The sequence below is a fragment of the Babylonia areolata genome, chromosome 1, assembly GCF_041734735.1.
Source record: "Babylonia areolata isolate BAREFJ2019XMU chromosome 1, ASM4173473v1, whole genome shotgun sequence".
Lineage (NCBI taxonomy): Eukaryota > Metazoa > Mollusca > Gastropoda > Neogastropoda > Buccinidae > Babylonia > Babylonia areolata.
The window spans coordinates 33,839,683-33,857,204 of record NC_134876.1 but is presented as its reverse complement, the minus strand read 5'-3'; the positions used below and the strand labels follow the sequence as shown (position 1 = coordinate 33,857,204).

The following is a 17,522-nucleotide window of genomic DNA, read 5'->3' as shown; positions in this document are numbered from 1 at the left end:
TAAATCAAACCTTATGGGTTATTTCCCATTCCGTTACTATAGAAGTTCGGCTACAAGAACTACAATGGAAAATAATGAATGATATACATATATATATATATATATATATATATATATATATATATATATATATATATATATATATATATAATATCCAGCAAGTATACTACTGAATGAAACAAAAGTAGCAGAAAGCAAAACAAAACAAACAAAACAAACCATTTTATTCATGGTCTGACAAGGGAGCGTGTAGAGCTCAGCATGCGTGATGTACTGTTTGGTGTACAAAGCAAAAAACAAACATGAAAAAATATAAGAACTATCAACATGATGATTCTCTTCAGTAAAGTGAGTGTTGGTATTGCAAAGAAAACTAAATCAATATCTTCTCTATTTATGATATTTAAACAACGAATTTCATACTGTTTGAAGTAACTTTTCAGCTCTCGCTGAAACTAAGAAATGCGGAATTTGTCCGTCGTAATATCACACGGGCGGGGATCTTTTTTTTTCTTCAATAATTTATTTTATCAAGAAAAAATTATCCTGTGTGTGTGTGTGTGAAGGGGGAAGTGGTAGGCCAAGATGTTGTGTGGTCGTTGTTTAATTTTATTTTAGTTTTGTCGTGTGTTGTTGTAATTTTCTTTTCTTTTTATTTTATTTTATTTTATTTAGTTACCTATTCATTCAGTTATCTTGTCGTGTTTCTTTTTTCGGTCATTAAAGAATGGCACGCGTAGAGCACTTAGAAAAACAGAAAAGTAAGAAACAATGCGTGCTCCCTGATAGGCATGCAGCTGAGGCACAGAGAGAGAGAGAGAGAGAGAGAGAGATTGTGGAACGAGTATGTGTGAAGATGTTGAAGATGAATAATGCATTATTGTTTAAACACACACACACACACACACACACACACACACACACACACACACACACACACAACCAAGTTCCATTTGATAAATATGTTGGGTTTTTTTTTCATGCCTGACGGAACAATCTAATAGGGTTTATTTGGCATTCGACTCAACAAACAAATGTGATGAAACAAAAGACATTGGAAAATATTCTGATACCAAACGATTTATTAGAATGGGACGATTGTCAAAAAACACTTACCAGATATGTACTTGAGTGCACTGCGTCTCGGATGACAATTAATTTTCTTTGTTCCTTTTGTTCTTTTGTTGCGCTTTTTGTTCCTGCTTAGGACTACGTCATACCAAGCATTGTTATCATAAACAGCGTCATAACACGTCAAAGACGGTGTCTCGTTGCGGCAAGCCAGGTCGAGTGATTCACACCAGGAGGCAGACTACACTGCCTTCAGGATGCCAGAATTCGCCGAGTACCTCAGCAAGGAGAAGGAAGATGAGCTGCGCAATATCGCGCACGCCATCGTGCAACCCGGCAAGGGTATCCTGGCGGCGGACGAATCCGTGGGGTCGATGGGCAAGCGTTTGGAAGCTATCGGGGTGGCGAACACGGAGGAGAACCGGCGGCGCTACCGAGAGGTGCTCTTCACTACTGCCAAGGAGATGGGCAACTACATCTCTGGTGTCATCATGTTCAACGAGACGCTCTACCAGAAGGACAAGAGCGGTAAGCTTTTCGTAGACATACTGAAGGAGAAAGGCATCGTAGCGGGCATCAAAGTGGACAAAGGCGTGGTGCCCCTGGCGGGCTCCAACAACGAATGCACCACACAGGGCCTGGACGGGCTGGCGGAGCGCTGCGCCGACTACAAAAAGGCGGGCGCCCAGTTCGCCAAGTGGCGCTGCGTGCTGAAGGTCGCGAAGAACACGCCCTCCTACCAGGCCATGTTTGAGAACGCCAACGTGCTGGCCCGCTACGCCAGCATCTGCCAACAGAACGGACTGGTACCCATCGTGGAGCCCGAGGTGCTGCCGGACGGTGAGCACGACCTGGAGACTACCCAAAAGGTCACAGAGCAGGTGCTGGCCTTCCAGTACAAGGCGCTGGCTGACCACCACATTTTTCTGGAGGGCACATTGCTCAAGCCCAACATGGTGACGGCTGGACAGGCGTGCAAGAAGAAGTACACCCACGAGCAGATCGCCCAGGCTACCATCACCACCCTGTCCCGTTGCGTACGCCCATGTGTGCCCGGCATCGTCTTTCTGTCCGGGGGACAGTCTGAAGAGGACGCTACCATAAACCTGGACGCCATTAACAAGTTCAAGGGAAAGAACCCTTGGGCCCTCACCTTCTCCTTCGGCCGGGCCTTGCAGGCTTCCGTGCTGGCCGCTTGGAAGGGAAAGGATGAGAACGTGGCTGCCTGCTCAGGGAGAGCTTCTCAAACGCGCCAAGGCCAATTCGGATGCCGCCGCGGGTCAGTACGCTGGCGGGGTGGCTGGGGCCGCCGGGGGTAAGTCCCTCTTTGTAGCCGGCCACGCCTATTAAACTTACCACTGGTCCTCACCACTGTCTTGTAACCACTTCCCTGGAGATTGCCGGCACCAGAGACAGCAGGCATGCAGGCGAACCTGGGTGTGGCTGTTGTGTGTGGGAAGAGAGCGTGGGAACGGGGTGGGGGATGATGCCGGTAGTGATACCTCTAAAACGGTGCAGATAGAAGACTAGGCAGCAGAACAAAAATATGTATGAGGGAGAGAATGTGAGAGGGGGAGGGAAGGGGCGTGGGAGTGCTGTATACCATTAAAACGGTGCACACCATCGGGCAGCACAAAAAAAGCTAAAGAACCCTTTAACAAACGAAAAGAAAAGGGGGAAGGAGGGAGCGGGAGGGACTCGGAATGAGCGGCGTGGTACTGATGTACACCACTAAAACGGTGCATATGACTGAGCAGCACAAAAGCCAAACATACCAAACAAGCAAAAAACAAAAAGAAACATTTTCAAGTCGCATCAGTACTGTGTTGTGACTAACACTGAACAGTTAATTGGCGTGTCCTAGGTTATCGTTGTTTTGTTGAGTGTGTTTTGCGTGTGTTTTGTTTTTTAAGGTTTTGGACTTTGTATACAGGTTCTTGTCGTGCGTCTGTTAGTGATAAGGCCTTAACTGTCAGCTGGATGTTACGCTAGTAACATTGCATGAAACACACAGGCACTGACCGAAAGATTCTGGCCATATCTGGCTTTGCTCTGGAAACCTGGGCCAGCTTCACGGTTTCTTCCCACCATTTCCACAACAGACGTTGTCCAATGCCAGTTTCTTAGCGATGCCATCTCTTCGTTCACCTTCTTGGACCAGAAAATGCTGCTGACTGTGTGGAATCTATCCAATGAAAACCACTGCAGATCAAGAGTGTGAAATGAAGCAGGCATACAAACAGTCTTGCTGTGTTCATCAGTGAAACAGGCATGAACTCCAAACAACCTAGCGACGAATGGAATGAAACCACGAAAACAGGCCAAAAACCACGAGCGAGCGAGCGAGCGAGAGAGAGAGAGAGATGGCTGAGAATAATGCCCCCCCCCCCCCCTCCCAAATATTACCCCATCCCTTCCCTTACTTTATTCGTCTTTGTGATTATTGTTATCTGGGAATGTACCGAAGGTCAAATCATGTGTCATCCGCTACAAGTCGGGGAGGAGGGGCTCGTTTGCTGATGATGATGTAACGATCATGATTCTCAAAAAGATTGATGGGGTGTTCCACCACAACCCTGGGTGGGAGTGGGACGTATGATGGTGATAACGATGATGATACTGATATAATAAGGCAGTGGTGGTCTAATTCAAATGCCGTTTCAGAATCGGTCTGTTTGGGAAAGACACTTTACTCCCGATTTTCCTCACTCCACCCAGAGTCCTATGACGAACCCTAGCAGGATATGAATTCACCGCCCCAATAGCTATAAAAGGCAAATAGACTTTTAATCCTAACCTTTAACGTAAACTGTAATGGATGCTACACATTTTTAGGAAGGCAGACCTAGATTCATGTTTGAAGTCAAACACGAGCTTGTTTTGTTTTGTTTTTCCTCATAAGCTTAACAGACTTTGCATTTACTTGATCGTTATTTGATTACATCGCCCCAACCTCCCTTCACCCTTCCCCTTGCCTCAGTGCACTTGAAGGTACCTGCAGCTACAGAACTGCTTTTTTCTAAATCCATTTTAACACAGACTCGCTAAAATAAAATGAAGAAAAATTGCGTCAGATTACATTGATGATTGTAAATTGTGTGTGGGCGTTGAGGAGAGCAATGGAGAGAGCGGGGAGCGTAAATAATGGAGCAGCACTTGAGAGAAAGACAGACAGACAGACAGACATACAGAGAGGGAGGCAGAGAGACAGAGACAAAGCATTCGCCTCCCCACAACGGAATTCATTCTACCCAATAGGAAAGAACATAACAGGGGCCATCATCAGGTCGCGACAAAAGCCATAAATATGCAAACCAACAGCTGTCAAATCGGCGGAGGAAGTAATGGGGCAGGGGGGCTGGAGGTGGGGGGCGGACGAGTTATGCAAATATGTGCCAGTGGTTTCTACTTCCCACGTTTCCCTGCCTGAAACAGCTCTGCCAGAAACTCGAGGAATAGTCGGAACACTGGTATATATATATATGGCTGATGGGCACTCGTTTCAGTACTGGTGGGAAAACCTTGTACGGTTGACACGTACACCCCTCTGTGTTTCATTCATTATGCTATCTTTTTTTTTTTTTTGGGGGGGGGGGGGGGGGGGGGGGGGGGGTGCGAGCTCCACCTGATCCCCAGTGGGCTGATGAGGGAGGGGAGAGGTGTTGGGGCTGATTCTTTACAGTTCACGCCAGTGTGGCGCCAAAGTACGTAGAAACCTCTGTCTGCCTGTTTCTCTGCGCTGCGTCTGTCTGTTTGTCTTTCTGTCTCTATCTTTTCAGTGCAGTATGCACCGATGGTGTGCGTCACGGAAAAGTCATGATTCTCTCTCTTTTTCTCTATCTCTATGTCTCTGTCTGTCTGTATGTCTCTCAAAGGAACAAAGTAAGAGCATTGTGAATTATCCATGGCATTGTCTTCTTTTCTGTCAGCAGCTTGTATGCAGCTATAATTCACAAAGAGATAAAGTGGCTTCATAAACGCAAGGAACAGGGGCGGTAACAAGATATCATATAATCCTGCAAAGAACATATCCTAGAGGTCCTTAACAAGCTTACGAAAAACATCGCGAAAAGAACAAATCCTAAACGTCCTTAACAAGCGTAAGTATGTCATGCACGGAAGAAAAACGATGCCCTAAAATCCACCACAGGAAAGCTCCTCAAAATCCCCTGATAAGATTCCGTCTTTCTGCCTGCTTAGTTTCAAGGTGTATAGTGAATGTATGTTGGCCTTTAGGACTCGGTGTCCCCCCCCCCCCCCCCGCCCCCCCAACACACACACACACACATCGGTCTGTTTGAATGAGTGCATATGGGGGCACGCAAGCACGTGTGCGCGTATAATTATTGTGTCTGTGTGCGCGCGGGTGTGTAACATCTCTCTCTCTCTCTCTCTCTATATATATATATATATATGTGTGCGCGCGCGCGCAGTGTAATGTGTGTGTGTGTGTTGTGTGGTGACCAAACAGGCTCCTATGTTCCAAATGATATTAACACTCATCTCCTTTCTCTTCTAGGCCACGCACATTTGGGTTTACAATCCGTGTGCATTTGAGTGTAGGTGTTATTTTTTGTTTCTTTTTGTTTGTTTCTTCTTCCTTCTTCATAATAGAAAACCATTTATGAAGAGGTAGGGGCCAGCTCACGCAGCCGCCTAGGAAGGAGAGCATTTCATCATTGGAAAGGGTGTCTCTTTCCACGGCGTCACGCAATGTACTATCGATTTTGTTCCTGTAAAGCAATTGCCATTGGTAAGCTTTTTGTCTTGTGTTTGATTTTTTTTTTGGGGGGGGGGGTGGGGGGGGGGGGGTATGTGATTTTTTTCCTTCATTTACAGCACCGTCGTGTTTTACGTTGGGAATCTGAGATCGGCACGTACGCGTGCGTGTAATTTTGTGTTCACGTGCAACATGCATGTGTATGTGTAGGGTGAAATGGGGGACGAGGGGTGGGGGAGGGTGCGTTGCAGAGACGGACAGAGAGAAACCAAGTGAAGTCACAATGTTTATTGAGGGTCAATGTAAACTTGAATAGATTTTTCACTCCACACAACACAGCCCCCCGCCTAACCCCTTCCCCCCTAGCCGTCCCCCCCCCCCCCCTCACCACACATACACACACACACACACACGATAACGATAACTAATGTTTATTCAAGAACGTCATGGTCCCGCTTGAAGATGTTATTCTCATGAATACACTTAGCATATTATCTTCCCTCGTGCATACACGGACAAAACTATGTTGTGTTTATCAAACCATCTTTTCAATGACTTGTAAATATATAAAAGTATGGCAAGAATAGAAACTACGTTTTCATTTGTAGAAAATATAAGTAAAAGCAAGCGAAAATGTAGTTGGCTATCTCATTGGAACAAACATTTGTTTATAATTGACAAGTACAAGGCAATATGATACAATGCGCACTTCATTTCCTATTGTGGATCAACATATTCTATACGGTCTTGTGTTTTTACAGTCATGTGTCTTTTACTGTACACAGTAATATGCGATACACCGCACCAAAACGCATCTTTGCTACATTTGTACTGATAATTATGGTTCTACTGGATGATTTGAACAAGCCGAACAAAAATATCTTTCACTATCATGAACATAATTCCACTCCTGTCATCTTCAATCAATCACACGATGTTTCAAACGAGTCAGAAAACTACGAACATATCAATCACGCAAACGCAAAACCATAACTACCTGAGCACTTTCGAATATTCATTGCTACAACATTATATTTTGTCACAACTCGTGTCGACCATTAGGACGTGTGACCCATCTTTCTTTCCCTTTCCACTCTCCTCTTCCGTCCTTGTAACGTGAACTCTCTGGATGTTGGGGACCAAGTGCGTGTTGCCCAGCTTACCTCAGCGGTGTTTACATCTCATTGGTCAGCAACGTCATTTATTTTACGTCATGTTTTATTGTCGTCACTTGTGTTGATTGTGTGATGTTCCTCTTGATAAGACGTATAGTCCAGGAAAAGAAAGCAATCCCAAGGAAAAAAATTGCAAAAGAAATAAATTGTAGTGTACCCGATCACATTTAACATACCAAAAGGGGGGCCAGAAAGTACGAAGCGCGAAGTACATATTTATTTGGTTGAAATGCGGACTGTATTTTCTCTCGCACACGCTTATTTTTCAGTTTCGTACATCGGTCTGCGTGGCTGTTGAGAAAACGGCAACATGTTGCGATGTGTTTCAGGTGAAGGCAACGTCATTTCTCTTCACAGCGAACTTGACACGTAAGTATAAATATTAATTTTGTAACATAAAGTGCGGAATGCACTTAGTTCTGGGGGAAGTCGTTTTGTTTTCGACTCAGGAATGCGGGTTCAAAACTCGTTTCGTACCTTTTTTTTCCGGTTCATAATTTCACTCAGAACACATGGTAATCCTCCCCTACCGTTGCCATAATTTCCAGAACTGTTTTTGTTTCACACTTTTTTGTTCTCTACTGCTTTCAATATCTACTCTTTTATTTCTTCCACTAGTCTTTTCCTTTCTTTTTATATCTCCGTCCCCTTCAAATTGATAAATCGAACATGTGCTTGTATATTTATCATGACATACAGCGTGATTATGTTCGTCCACCTCAATATCACAAAATCTGTCAGTGTGTCTCTCACTTCCTTCACCCACCCACCTTTTCCAACCAGCAGTGAACTGTTTTCAAGGACTAAACCAAATCACAGCTTCCCTCGTCCCCACCCTGCCCATTCCCCCTTCCCTCCCCTCCCCCTCTTTTCCTCCCCCCCCCCCCCAAGCCCCCTCCCCCCGCGCCCCGCCCCCCCAAACAAGTTCAGGCAGAAAAAAACAAACAAAAATGGGTGACGCTCTCAGTGTAGCGACGTGCTCTCCCTGGGGAGAGCAGCCCGAATGTCACAAAGAGAAGAGAAATACAAATACAATACAATGAAAGTGACCACCGATAGTGCAATGATAGGTCAGCAGACAACATTTTAATAACTCCACAGAGAATTGCAATTGATGATTTGTCCAGTAAATCAGGGTCCATCTCCAGGAGAGGATGGTTGATGAACACCAGACTATCAGGGTTACGTTCTCTGTCCATACACAATTCACAGTGAATTGTCAGGTCGTGGATCAGTCCTTGATGTCTGCTACCAAGGACCTGTTCAGGGAGAGACGGAGGGGAGGACAGAAAAAAACGACAGAACGACATTACAGAATGGACAGGAAAACCCATTTGCAGAAACCGCTTGGAGACAAAGCGACAGACCTGACTGATTCTGGTGAACAGTTCTTCTGTGTGACGCCCCACTGACACTTCACAGAGTTGAGGCAGATGTAAGGGCAGGTGTCAGAACGTGGTCGGCGACATATTGCTGACTGCTCCAAACAGGCCCATGTAACGAAGTATTTCAGACAAAACTTCACTTTCGCCTGAGACGGAGAATTAAAGGGAGTTGATCTATCGTTTCCGCGCTGGTATGTTTTATTTATAGAACACGTTTTGTCTCAGTGAGGCTGATTTCTTTCGAGCCATGGTTTTTGTGTCATAGCTGCGTTTGGTTTATCTTTTTGAAAGACCGAATATGAATTAATTTACATTTTTGTCCTTTTCTCCATATCGTACATGGCTGTGATACCACGTCACGGCTGTTTGGGCCTGGAGAGTCGGTGGCCTTGAGGTAAATTATCACAATTTCCGAAAGCTTGGTCACTCTTTTGTCCTTCATTTCCCCCGACGACATTGTTGACCTTCCTGAAGTGCATCATCTGTCTCATCTACGATAATGGAATAGTCTACCAGTTCAATGGATTTGTGTCAAACGGTAGAGTTATATGGCAGAAGGGCAAGCCAAATGCATGAATGTTTTTTGACTACTATAAGCTTTACAACATTGAAATTAGCCGCAGAATGTTTCTAACTTTCCAGCAATATGCTACATGACCATGTGGAGGAGATTTTTACAATACCGAGAAAATGTAACTGTCGATGACGTCATAATGCTAAAATAAGTACCTCGCGCTGCATGTATCAAAGCTCCATTTTGATAAGTTAAAGTCGAATATTTTCCAGTTTGTTTTTTTTTCGTTGCTTTCCTGCACTAGTAGACTGGGAGCAGAAGTCAGCGACTTGGCTGGACATTGTCTTTTCATAGTGGGGCAGTTACCTCGAGTTTGGCACCAGAGAAGTGAGGGCTGGCTGGCTGTCCTCCATCGGCGCCAGTTCTGTGCTGTCTTGGTGAATCATCATCTTTCCATGCACCAAGTCCGAATCGTCGTTTGAGACCAGAGCCTTTGCTTTCTTCGTCCTGTGCATCCGTCCTGTCCCTTGATCCAAAGTCTTTCGTCCTGTGTTATAGGTCGTGTTTCTGTGTTTTTTGGGTGGAGGAGAATGCTTCATGTAACTATAAATTGAATGTAGACTCTAGCCTACCAATGAAACATTGTGCGGACAGTTTCTTTAGTCAGATACTCTGAACTGATCCCTTATTTTGTAGAGGAGCATATGTGGTTTTGTTGTTGTTGTTACTAAGACTAAGAGATTAGAATATTAGTATTGTAATTTCTGTGCAATTTGTGGGTGACAAGTTTTAGTGTAGAGTGAATCCGAATCAACGTAGGCTACTGTTTTTATTGGTTTATTATTTTGTCTGATTGAGTGTTTCGGGTAAAGAGTGAAAGAGAAATCAAACTGTTGAAGAAGGAATATATGTATTCTGTGTTTGTGTTGTCTTGAATGATGAGGGTTTTTTTGTTTGTTTTTTTCTTTTTCTTTTTCTTCTTTTTTTTTTTAAAGCTGTTGACCTCTTCACAACCTGTGCACTTTCGGATGTTGGCACCACGATACATTTCCCCTGACATCCATTTCAAATATTTTATAAACTTGAGCAGGCCATCGGTGTTCATTCATTTGAACTTAATGAATACATATTGATTTGGATTTTACCTAAGAATTAACATAGATTGGAAATCTGCGAAGGTCACAGTAATTCAAATCATTCGACGTTCTTCTATCTACCTGTCAAAACCATTTCTTTGCAAATAAATGTAGTTCATCTTTTCTCATGTCCTTTTTCCAGCCCCCAGATCACCATACTGTATATCTACTATCGTGTGATAGGAGATGCATAAGAGAGAGAGGGGAGGGAGACATAGAGAGAGGCAAGCAGACAGGCAGACAGACGGACGTAATGCAAACAATAAAAAAAAAGAGAGAGAGAGAGAGAGAAATACGTCAGACTGAGGAAACTCAATAACCCGTTCGAGTGGCTGAAAACGTGAAAGCGTTTTCAACTTAGGGATTAACCGAAATTGATTGTTTTTGCTGTTGTTGTTCGCTTTTTTTTTTGCTTTTTTTTTAAGGCTAAAAATAATTATGTGTTCTAATCAGTCGTTTCATCATTGCGCAAAATTTTCGCGGTTTTGGTTGTGTTCGTGATATCATTCTGTAGCATGTCAGAAGGTGATTTGAATGCTAAAATGATGCTGTCCTCAGTCGTTTGCCTTTTTTTTTTTTTTTTTTTTTTTTTTTCAATGATCCCTCTCTCTCTCTCTCTCTCTCAGCCTCTCTCGCTCTGTCTCGCACGTCCTCTCAGCTACCACCTCCAGATTAGTAGGGCTTCTCTTTGTCCTGACAACCGCTGGGCCTTTTATTCTAAACCGCCAATTGTCTCCAAATCAAAATGGCTTCCATTGTCATTGGACATGCGAAAATCTGTTAAGTTTCCTTTGACTTGTTATCATATACAGATTGCCGGAAACACAAAAGTACTTGTGATATTATTGTTGTTGCTAGAGAGTTTGTGTGTATAAATTTTTAGTGATCTGACACTTCGTGCTCATACATGTGTGTGTGTGTGTGTGTGTGTGTGTGTGTGTGTGTGTGTGTGTGTGTGTGTGTGTGTTCGCGCGCACGTGCGTGTGTGTGTGTGTGTGTGCACCTAATTTTTTTTTTCTCAAGGTCTGACTAAGCGCGTTGGGTTACGCTGCTGGTCAGGCATCTGCTTGGCAGATGTGGTGTAGCGTATGTGGATTTGTCCGAACGCAGTGACACCTCCTTGAGCTACTGATACTGATGCTGCACCCAGTTCCTCTTTTTTTTCTTTCTTTCTTTGTGGGCTTTGAGGTGGGGTTTGTTTCCGGTATAAAAAATCAATTTCGGGGTGTCGATGGAACGATCGTTTGTTGATTTGGCTAACTTTTCATTTTTCTTTTTCAAATGAAAGCGTCGCCAAGGTTTGGCTCCCATTGGCAATTTTGCAGCTCATCTCTCTCTCTCTCTCTCTCTCTCTCTTTGTTATTTTTGTGAACGTTTGTGATCAATGTTGCAAGTGCTTGTTGCTTGAATGGTGCTGTGGCCGCTGAAAGCATCCGCCACCTGACGTTTCAGTGTGATACACCTGGAGGGGGCCAAAACCCTGCAGGGATGAACTTAACGAATCGCACGTGCACATGAAAAGAAGTGTGTTAAACAAGCGTGCCAGGAAACGTTTCTAAACTCTCTGAGCGTAATCAGGCTGGCCTGAAGAAAAATAACAGGAAAAAAAAAGCGCTGGAAAGAAGCGGTTCTCTCAGTTCTGATGGTTGTGTAACAACTGTCAGTTTCCTGGAAAGTGTTTCGTTGTGATTTGTTGGCGAGGACCCAGTGAGAGAAACATCGCTAATGTGGAACTGTTGTATAACTTTATCGGAAGGTAGTACACACACACACACACATGCACACGCGTGCCCGTTTTATTTCCAGTATGGAGTGTGTTAACGTCATCTTTGGACGAAACATTAAGGTTTGTTCAACGTTTCGCTTTTTTATATACAAATTATATAACTATACATAGAGTTAAAAGTCACTGATCAACTCAAAACTCTGTCACTTTATTGTTTTATATAGAATGCAACCAAAAATCATGTTGAAACAAAAAATGAAAGAAAAGTTTGGGTAGGCAAACACGACTGTATCACAATAAAACTGGTCATCTGACCAGCAGCCGTGATGAAGTGGTTAGCGTCGCGGACTGACGGCTGGGAGGACGCGGGTTCGGATCCCAGCGGAGATGGGTTTTTCGGCCCGTGGCCGACTCCTACCCAGAGCTGAGTGTGCTGTGGGCTTAAATGGGGAGACTGGGACCACATAGTCGAGTGCCATTCACTTGAAGGATGCGTCTTTGGTTGTGTTGCTCTAATTACCTGACCAACACTGCAAGTGCCTGTATCTCTCGGGCCTGGTTAACGCCGGGACATGACAGGAAGCGTAGAGTACAACCTTGTCACGCAGTCCCAAAGCAAAATGGACCTCCATAGCAACATCGTCATCGTCATCCTCCTCCTCCATCATCATCAATATAAACAAAACAGTCTCAGAGTCTGTGGCCTTTCATGTCCTGCTCTCATGGTGACCTCAGTTTCAATACCCCTCCACTTCCGTGGTTGGGGTGAGTCCTGTCAATGTCTTCAGTGTCGGCAGATTCATGGGGGGCTGGGAGGGACGCTCACTCAGTCTGGCTCCGCGACTAAGCCATGACTGTCGTTAGTAGGGGGCTTAGTAGGTGGTGTCCTAAGTACGTTAGTAGGGGGCTTAGTAGGTGATGGCCTAAGTACGTTAGTAGGGAGCTTAGTAGGTGGTGTCCTAAGTACGTTAGTAGGGGGCTTAGTAGGTGGTGTCCTAAGTACGTTGAATCAGAACCGGCACCACTGAACACCACCGAAGTAACTCAGCATGGTCTCCTCTGGTGTGTGGCCTCCTGGCGACCTAACGTCGATGGTTCTCTGCGGACTGCCGACGCTGGAACTGTGACGGACGAACCCGGGTGTGGCCGTGTATAGGGGAATCTAAGAGAGCGGCGTGGGAGTAATGCCACTGAAACGGTGCAGATAATGGGGCAGAAAAAAAAAAAACAAAAAAAAACCTGGTCATCTGAGAACTGCGGCAAACTGAGACTGTTGATCTTGCATGGGAGGTAAGCATGAGAGTGAAAGTGAAATGGTTACAACGACTGACTTGTTTTTTTCCTCGACACCAAAATGGACGTGAAGCAGAAAAGTTACACGATGGCTTTCTCAAATTTCGTCTATAAAGGAGGGGATAGGGTGGGAGCTGTGCATCTTGTTCTCTCTGTCTGTGTCTCTCTCTCTGTCTCTGTCTGTCTGTCTCTCTCTTTTTTTTTTTTTTTTTTTTTCACTATTTAAGTCATTCTCTTCTGTCACAAACACGCCCACGCTCTCTCTCTCTCTCTCTCTCTCTCTCTCTCGCCTTTGCATATTTTCTCGTTTGTATTTGTTTATATTCTTTGGGTTCTTTCTTCCAATTTAGGTGAGTGTAGCTTTATAAACAATTGCTGCAAATATAACACTCGACCGTCATTCATCTTCATATTCCGTCATTTGCGTGAGATCAGATATTCTCCCCGAAGCCCACTGCCCCCATCCCCGCCTCTCCATCCCGGAATGAGCAGCGCAATTACTGAAGAAGAACAAACGAGGCATGAGTGTTATGTCTCTCTACAACCTTTGCTCCACATCAGACGAGGAGCAGTGCTCCCGCAAACCATTATTTCTAGAGTAATGATGCCAGAAAAATGGCCCTGTTCTTCCAGCAATTGCGCCACGTTCAGTATCCATGATGCATTTCTGTCCCCCCTGATAAAGATTCCAGCCGTCTCTTTTCGTGTGGGGGCACCCTTAATTTTCCCGGACATCACTCGCTTGTTAAGTCGCCTTTCACAGCCAGAGAGTACTGTTAGACATAATTCAGGGCGAAAAAGAATCCATCGAAACAGAAACAAAGTTGGATCCGACTTACCGAAGCGGATGGTAATGTGGACCTAAAGTCGTAAGTTGAGATCGAGAGGAGAGCGCTGCGAGCGCTGCGGATGGGGAAGAAATTATGCGGGCGAGAGTGGGGCACTGGTGGGATGCAGGGAGAGGGTTCTGGGTCTGGCGAAGAAGGCAGGAGAAAAGGAGGTACTGGTGTAGCTGTGGGCGAAGGGGGTGAGAGGGATTTGGCTGCTGGTGTTTCGCGCCAAGACGGCGACTGAGATCACATCAGTGGGCGAAACGCTGTAAAGAAGTTGGTGAATTAGAGACAGTGACAACAAAGATTTTATGTGTTTTTACAACAAATGAAACCAGTGCTGAGCCAGTCACACTCGACGGTAAGCCACAGCAGAAGCGGAATCATGCACTTATCTTGGAAGTACCATCGACATGTAGGGCGGCACAGATTCATGTATGAAAACAAGAACGGGCAAGGCCAGAGGTATCTTTATACACCTCAAGTACATCTGGAGCTCCAGAGTGTTCTCAAAACAAACTGAAATAAATCGGCTTTTCAGTTCCATCGTGAAGTAAGTGTTGCTGCTTGGTGCGGAGACGTGGATAATGACAAAGATAATTCTACACACAAAAAAGTGCAGACGTTCATCCTCTGGCCAGACAACAAGATCAGCAAAATCGAGCAGTGGAAGAAGATGGAAATGCCAGCTGAAAGTAAATGTGGAAGAAGGTGAGGACGGATCGGGCACACGCTGTGACAACCAGCGTCAAGTATCACCAAAGAGCCTCTGACATGGAACCTCCAGGAGGAGGCCGATCGAGAAACACCTGGCGAAGAGATCCACACAGACACCAAGAAGGTGGGCCTTACCCGGAGTGAGTCAGATAGATACTGAAGGACAGGGGACTATGGAGGTCTCGTGGTGATGGCCTGTACACAAGGAGGGGTCAAGTGCCTCAGTAAGTAAGTACGTAAGTACCTTCATGTTATTCTCATCATCTTATTTCTTATCGGTCTGACAACCCGCCATTCCATTTACCCCGCCTGTCCGTTTTTCTGACCCGACTTCAGCTGTACGTTGGAGTGACGCGGCGTGTGGCATTGCTGTAGCCTGACCCCCTCACGGTGACATGGGGTGATGAGGCTGATAGACCTGACCCCCTAACGGTGAAAACATGGAGTGATGAGGCTGATAGACCTGACCCCCTCACGGTGACAACACGGGGTGATGAGGCTGATAGACCTGACCCCCTCACGGTGACAACACGGGGTGATGAGGCTGATAGACCTGACCCCTCACGTTGACAACATGGGGTGATGAGGCTGATAGACCTGAACCCCTCACGTTGACAACATGGGGTGATGAGGCTGATAGAGCTGAACCCCTCACGGTGACAACATGGGGTGATGAGGCTGATAGACCTGACCCCCTCACGGTGACAACATGGGGTGATGAGGCTGATAGACCTGACCCCCTCATGGTGACATGGGGTGATGAGGCTGATAGACCTGACCCCCTCACGGTGACAACATGGGGTGATGAGGCTGATAGACCTGACCCCCTCACGGTGACATGGGTGATGAGGCTGATAGACCTGAACCCCTCACGGTGACAACATGGGGTGATGAGGCTGATAGACCTGACCCCCTCACGGTGACAACATGGGGTGATGAGGCTGATAGACCTGAACCCCTCACGGTGACAACATGGGGTGATGAGGCTGATAGACCTGAACCCCTCACGGTGACAACATGGGGTGATGAGGCTGATAGACCTGACCCCCTCATGGTGACATGGGGTGATGAGGCTGATAGACCTGAACCCCTCACGGTGACAACACGGGGTGATGAGGCTGATAGACCTGAACCCCTCATGGTGACATGGGGTGATGAGGCTGATAGACCTGAACCCCTCACGGTGACAACATGGGGTGATGAGGCTGATAGAGCTGACCCCCTCATGGTGACATGGGGTGATGAGGCTGATAGACCTGAACCCCTCACGGTGACAACATGGGGTGATGAGGCTGATAGAGCTGACCCCCTCATGGTGACATGGGTGATGAGGCTGATAGACCTGAACCCCTCACGGTGACATGGGTTGATGAGGCTGATAGACCTGACCCCCTCATGGTGACATGGGTGATGAGGCTGATAGAGCTGACCCCCTCATGGTGACATGGGGTGATGAGGCTGATAGACCTGACCCCCTCACGGTGACAACATGGGGTGATGAGGCTGATAGAGCTGAACCCCTCACGGTGACATGGGGTGATGAGGCTGATAGACCTGAACCCCTCACGGTGACAACATGGGTTGATGAGGCTGATAGACCTGACCCCCTCACGGTGACATGGGTGATGAGGCTGATAGACCTGAACCCCTCACGGTGACAACATGGGGTGATGAGGCTGATAGACCTGAACCCCTCACAGTGACAACATGGGGTGATGAGGCTGATAGACCTGAACCCCTCACGGTGACAACATGGGGTGATGAGGCTGATAGACCTGACCCCCTCATGGTGACATGGGGTGATGAGGCTGATAGACCTGAACCCCTCACGGTGACAACACGGGGTGATGAGGCTGATAGACCTGAACCCCTCATGGTGACATGGGGTGATGAGGCTGATAGACCTGAACCCCTCACGGTGACAACATGGGGTGATGAGGCTGATAGAGCTGACCCCCTCATGGTGACATGGGGTGATGAGGCTGATTGACCTGAACCCCTCACGGTGACAACATGGGGTGATGAGGCTGATAGAGCTGACCCCCTCATGGTGACATGGGTGATGAGGCTGATAGACCTGAACCCCTCACGGTGACATGGGTTGATGAGGCTGATAGACCTGACCCCCTCATGGTGACATGGGGTGATGAGGCTGATAGAGCTGACCCCCTCATGGTGACATGGGGTGATGAGGCTGATAGACCTGACCCCCTCACGGTGACAACATGGGGTGATGAGGCTGATAGACCTGAACCCCTCACGGTGACATGGGGTGATGAGGCTGATAGACCTGAACCCCTCACGGTGACATGGGTGATGAGGCTGATAGACCTGAACCCCTCACGGTGACATGGGGTGATGAGGCTGATAGACCTGAACCCCTCACGGTGACATGGGTGATGAGGCTGATAAGGCCTGATCCCCTCACGGTGGCTACGTGGGGTGATGAGGCTGATAAGACCTGAAGCCAAACACACAACGACAAGGAAACTGTGGAACTAAAGAAGGTCCCTGACTTGGAAACCGGTCAGTGACGGTGTCGGTGACACTGCCTGGGGCTGTTGCAGTGCAGTGGAAAGAATCGGATCCTCTTTGGTGTGTTTTGTTTTGTTTGATGGTTTGCTTGTTTTCTTGTAATTGTTGTTTAATCAAATGTTTGCACTGTTGGAGAGTAAAAAATGGAAAAGGGTAAAAGGTCTTATACATGAATCGAGCGCTTGCATGTCGAGAGACAGACGGATAAAACGAGCAACACACACAGACAGAGAGAGAGAGAGAGAGAGAAAGCACCCATAAACGCAAGCACGCGCAACAGACAGAGACACGGAGTATGTGATTGTCTCATGATCGACAATCAGTTTCAGTTTCAGTAGCTCAAGGAGGCGTCACTGCGTTCGGACAAATCCATATACGCTACACCACATCTGTCAAGCAGATGCCTGACCAGCAGCGTAA

General features: G+C 46.4%; 1 protein-coding gene and 1 pseudogene across 1 annotated transcript in view; both read left to right on the top strand.

Annotated features, from left to right (window-relative positions):
* Nucleotides 1-17,522, top strand: part of LOC143280335 (QRFP-like peptide receptor) — a 274,441-nt gene that overhangs the window by 53,081 nt on the left and 203,838 nt on the right. The window lies entirely within an intron of this gene.
* LOC143291952 (fructose-bisphosphate aldolase pseudogene) lies at nucleotides 1,329-2,421 on the top strand (annotated as a pseudogene).